At 39.0% G+C, this 5978-nt stretch overlaps 1 non-coding gene across 1 annotated transcript; it reads right to left on the bottom strand.

Annotated features, from left to right (window-relative positions):
• Nucleotides 1–2589: 2589 nt before the first annotated feature.
• On the bottom strand, nucleotides 2590–2696 carry LOC138806567 (U6 spliceosomal RNA). The gene has a single exon (XR_011365926.1). It is a non-coding gene; the product is annotated as a U6 spliceosomal RNA (small nuclear RNA).
• Between the last annotated feature and the right edge of the window lie 3282 nt (nucleotides 2697–5978).

Raw genomic sequence — 5978 nt, forward strand, 5'->3', positions numbered from 1 at the left:
CTTATAAAAATATCCAACAGAGCTTCCTCAAAAGATTTAAGCACAGAAAATTAAATTCTAGGAAATATATGCCTTCTTTAAGACATTTATTTAGTTTGAAATCAGGGTTCTTTATATTTTTGAAGGAAACAAAACATTCTTTCCTTTAGTCGAAATGGGTTATTCTTGCTTCAAAATATATTAACATAAATTTCAGGTTACAAGTTGTAATTTGATTTAATGCGTCTCCAACATGATGATGGGTGATATAGCCTTACACATTCCCTCCTTTCATTATCATGCTGGTTTTTATTGTCAAGTCAGGCGGCAGCCCACTGGTGTTACAAAATAGCACTTGACTCTTTTACATCTTGGATTTAGACTAAAAGTTATTTTTCTTTTTTTTATTGTGAAAATACTGAACAGAGAGGTTACAATTGCATGGGCAAGGTAACGAATACATTTCGTTTCAAGCATTGTTGCCTTCTCCTTTGTTTCCCCTTCCTATCCCTTCCCATCTCCCTCTCCTCACTCCTTCCCCCCTCCCCACTGGCCAAAGTTGTGAAGTTCATTTTTTGACATAACGTCTTATACATCTCATTGTTGCAATGGATCCACCTGTATCCCTATTTAAACAATTTGTTTTTTCCCTTCCCCTCCCCAAATTGTACCAACATCAAATACAGTGAAAACAGAGGTTATACCATGGGGGAGGGACATACAAAGCAACAAAAAATCATTTTATAAATATGTTAGAAACAATTGCAAGAAAGAAAAAAAAAACATTTGAGTCCTTATCTTGGGATTCATTTCACCTAACATCAACTTATCTGACCGTTTCTGCTTGTCTCATACATATACTAGTTATGGCAAATAAGGGAAACCATGGGACCTATGTTTCTTTGGGCCTGGCTTACTTCACTTAATATAATTTTTTCCAAGTCTTTCCATTTCCTAACAAATGGGGCAATGTCATTCTTTCTGATGGAGGCATAGAATTCCATTGTATATCTATATACCACATTTTCTTGATCCATTCATCTACTGAGGGGCATCTGGGTTGGTTCCATATCTTAGCTATGGTAAATAATGCTGCAATAAACATAGTTGTGCTGGTGGCTTTAGTATGGTCTTGTTTGTGATCATTTGGGTAAATGCCTACAAAAGTGGAATTGCTGGGTCATAGGGGCGCTCTATCTGGAGTCTTTTGAGGAACCTCCATACTGCTTTCCAGAGTGGTTGAACAAGTTTACACTCCCACCAACAATGCAGTAAGGTTCCCTTCTGTCCACATCCCCTCCAGCATCTGTTGTTATTAGAGTTCTTGATTATAGCCATTTTAACTGGGGTGAGGTGGTATCTCAGTGTTGTTTTGATTTACATTTATTTCATGACTAGAGAAGTTGAGTATTTCTTCATGTGTCTATTGGCCATCCTTCTTTCCTCTTCAGAGAAGTTTCTCTTTAAGGCTTTAGCCCACTTATTTATTGGGCAGTTCTTTGATGATTTGTTTTTGGGGGATTTAATTTTTTGAGTTCCAAGTATATTTTAGATATGGCTAGTGAAGATCTTCTCCCAATCCGTGGGCTTTCTATTGATCTTGCTAGCTATGTCCTTTGCCATGCAGAAGCTCTGCAATTTCATGCAATCCCATTTGTCCAATCTTTCTTTGATTTGTTTTGTTTCTGGGTCTGATCTTTAAAAATGGTCTAGTTACACCTTGTGTCGAAGTGCAGAACTGCTACATTATTGGTTACAGACATCTATGTGCTATGAAAACAGCTTTGGTACAATGCATTATTAAAAAAGAAAATAAATTTTTGTAAAATTCACAGCATAATTGTGAAGCAAAAAATCAGTCACATAAAATTCTGCATTTTTAAAAATGTTCAGGATGAACAGAAGACATCTTTGTGCAGAAGAAATGGTGGAGATAGGAGAAAAAGCAAAAGTAAGAAGGAGGAAAGACCACAGTAGTAGCTGCTCCCATCAAAGCAAACCACCACTTCTGAGGCCTTCAACCAAGAATGAAGTCAACTTCAAGACACATGCAAAGTCGCTTTGCAATACCTTTAACTAGTGGGTCACAAAAGTCTATTTTAAAAGAAAGACCTCTTGAAATCCCCATTCTCTGTGTTTTCAGCCTTAAGGACTGTCTGCAAAGCATGACCACCAGTAACTGCATCTGAAATAGTAGGTTCTTCTAACTCCGAGTCCAAATCCAAAAGGCCGAAGGTTATCCCAAAGACCACACCACTCACACCTCCCCAGGAGTGGCCACGACCGATCCGTAGATTGCTTCTCAGTGCACCTTGGTTGGGAGACCAGTCATGTTCCATTCCTACACGGGAGACCCCCAGGATCCCATGTCACCGCCGCTTTGCTCCCCAGTATGTTCAGATAGGAGAGTTCTGATCCTGGCCACTTAGCATGCTTACTGTGCCTTACAAACGCCAACGCAAATGTCCCTGTCACGCGGCTGAAGATGGTGTCTGTGTAAGCTGGAAGTCCCTCTTCCTTACAGTACTGCATTTCCGTGCCCAAGTGTGTTTCGAGGACTTAAAAACCCCATTTCCCACGCATCCCTACCCCAAACAAAACAACAACAACAAAAATATGGAAAACTTCACGACTTTGCGTGTCATCCTTGCGCTGAGGCCATGCTAATCTTCCCTGTATCATTCCAATTTTAGTGTATGTGCTGCTGAAGCGAGAACTAACTTCATACTCTTGATGACCCTCTCTCAAAGGAATGCCAAGTTGCCATGGTTTCCCTGGTTTTATAGGAGGCTGACTTTGAATCAAGCCAAATCTCGAGAGACCACAAGCTGTTGGTCCTCCTGGAATGTTCCTCTCCAAACTCATCTTGGATCTGTATGACCATGGGATAGTTGCTGTCAAATTTATACTCACTAGTAAGGCTTTTTGTTTTCTTTTTTTAAAATTTTGCATAAAACTTTAGTTTTCTCTTTGGCTTTCATGGGTAACTGGTAATGGGCAAAACCAGGGGAGATTTTCCTTCTTGTTTCTTGGTCTTGGGGGCTACCTGTTAGTAGTATTTCCTGTGAATGGTAATTTGTCATTGGGTTGATTGGCCACAATAGAATGATTGACAACCATGACCCATTACTTTCTGAATAGTAACTCCAGTCTTTCCTCCTGACTCTTACCTTGTTTCTGATATACCTTCTCCCACCCTCCTCCTCCTGGTTTCCTCCCACAGTCCTTTTTGACTCATACTGTCTTTGTCTCTACAGACACCTCTCATTTAGGACAATAGAATTGTAGCCATAGGCTCTTTCCCCTTCTTCTCTTCAGTCTTCTCCTGGCACAAGAAGAAATACTGATTATAGGTCAGAGATAGTGAAAGAAAAAGTGGAACATCAGCTCTAGTTGATGTATTATGAGCTAAATATATTTCACCACCAGTCTTAAATACGTATTAAGGTCAAATATTCACTATTCAATTATCCATGTCAAGTTGATCTGAACCCACACCAGTGTAGTGTGGGGTGAATTCCAGTTTCAAATATTTAAAAAAAAAACAGCCTTCTTTTTGGCCTAATTCTCAGAACTTTAGCTCCTGAAACCAACAGTTCAAATGCCTTGGGAATATTATTTCAAGAAGATTTCCATATAGAAAACACAGCCCATCATTAAGACATGTAAAAGAAAAAAATGTAAAAGAAAAAAAAAACAGTACAATATGTCCATTCTCTATGCAACTTGAATTATTGATTCAGTGTCATTGAAACCAAAATCATGCAACTTTCTAAGCTTATTTCACAACTTACATGGAAGGGTAAAAAATAAATAGGATACTTGTGGAATATAGATATCACTAATAGAAAGCTATGGTCATTAACTCAGTGAGATAATAACATGCAAATACAAACCCACTATCTGTGTATGATTGTATTAACCAATAAACCCAAGTTCTTATTATGTAACCCTATAGTAGAGAAATTTGGCATATACTACATTAATCAGATAGTAAATATTAACTTCATCCATAATGAGATAAATGAACACCATGTACCTCCTCACAATGCATTGGGAAGGAAACCCCATCACTCCTGTAATGTTCTGGGGCCCCAAATGAATGACTTCCAGCCAGTTTTGATTAAAAATCTCCTAACAAGGACATTCTATAAAGTAATCACCTGTACTTAAATAAAAATTGAGGCCATGAAAAACAGAGACAGATGATCCGTTCCAGGTTGATGGGGATGGATAAAAGGCATAATAACTACTTGCGGGATTGTTCAATATGTAACCATAGATTACATCTTAAACCATGAAAAAAGCAGTAGACAAAATCTGAATGGAATGCATGAGGTTTGTAGAATTATGTCAGTGTAATCTCTTGATTTTTTTGATGGGTTATGAGGCTTGAACTTGGCCTGGGTGCTGTCCCTGAGCTTTTTCCTTCAATGCTCGATCTCTACCACTTTAAGCCACAGCACTACTTCTGATGTTTTGGTGGTTAATTGGAGTTAAGAGGCTAATGGACTTTTCTGTCTGGGCTGGCTTTGAACTGCAATTCTAAAATCTCAGCCTCCTGAGTAGCTAGGATTACAGGAGTAAGCCACCAGCTCTTAGATTTATATCTTGATTTTTGATGGTTGTTTTTGCCTCTGTAGAAGGGCATCTTTGCTTTAAGAACTACATAGTAAAGTCCTGCTCAATGTAACATTACATTTGAAACTTACTCTCAGGATCAGAAAAATATTTATTCATGAACAAAAAGAAGTAGGGAGAGGTGAGGAGGGGAGCAAATGAGAATGATAAGGCAAATAAGATGAAATGTTAATTGCTATAGACTAGGGGTGAAGAATATGAATGGAAATGTTATGTATTTTTCTCTCAACTTTTCCTGTTTAAATTATTGTAAAATAAGAAAAATAAGGAAGAGCACACTGGGACCTCTGGCAATAAGGGGAGTATAAATGTCATATCATATGAATGGAGGGAAGGGCTGGGAATATGGCTTAGTGGTAGAGAGCGTGCCTAGCATGAATGAAGGTTCAATTCCTCAGTAATACATAAACAGAAAAACTGGAAGTGGTGCTGTGGCTCAAGTGGTAGAGTGCTAGCCTTGAGCACAGAGAAGCTCAGGGACAGTGCCCTGGTACTGGGTTCAAGCCCTAGGACTGGCAAAAAATGGACAGAAAACAGGACGCAATATTGTACACATGAGATGGACATGTGGGCAGGAAAGCCATGATGACATAGATGACATCACTGGTAATCCCAGTAAGACTGTGTCAAGCACCACTTTACATGGGCTTGACTTCCTTCTGTTTGTTTGTATTTGTCTGGGGGCTTGAACCCCGCATTTGCACCATCCCTGAACTTTTCTGCTCAAGAGTAGCACTTGACCAGTTGAGCCATACCTCCATTTCCACCTTTATGGTGGTTACTTGGAGATAAAAGTCTTACAGATTTTCCTTCCGGGGCTGGCTTCTAACCACAATCCTCATGTCTCAGCCTCCTGAGTAGCTAGGATTGCAGGTGTAAGACACCAGCATCTGATACAAAACTTAAAATCTGAAAATAGCAGTGTGGATTTGGCTTTTCAAGGATCCATTATATATTTCTTCAGGGAGTGTAATTTGCTGTTGCCATTTGAAGTGATCTAGCCATAATCTAAAAAAGGCGGACCATTTTCCTATCATGTGAATCCTATGTCTAGGAGCTCCTATGTCTAGGAGCTTATGTAATACCCCCTTACTTAAGGCAATATGGAAAGAATATAAATGTTCATCAGTGGAAGAGAGGGCGAGTGGGTTCATGAGCTGTGGAAATTCCCACTACAGAGCACTGTAAAGGAGCTGAAACATAGGAGCCAGACTACAGAAAGAACTTTAGTAATGTAATACAAATCGAAAAGGGAAGCCGCTCCCCAAACAAATACAGCATGATACCATTTTTGGAAAGTGAAAATTAAAATCTAAAGCTTACAAACACACAAACATAAAGCTGTTTTAGATGCAAAA

The sequence above is a fragment of the Dipodomys merriami genome, unplaced genomic scaffold, assembly GCF_024711535.1.
Source record: "Dipodomys merriami isolate MVZ:Mamm:240054 unplaced genomic scaffold, mDipMer1.0.p SCAF_10, whole genome shotgun sequence".
NCBI lineage: Eukaryota > Metazoa > Chordata > Mammalia > Rodentia > Heteromyidae > Dipodomys > Dipodomys merriami.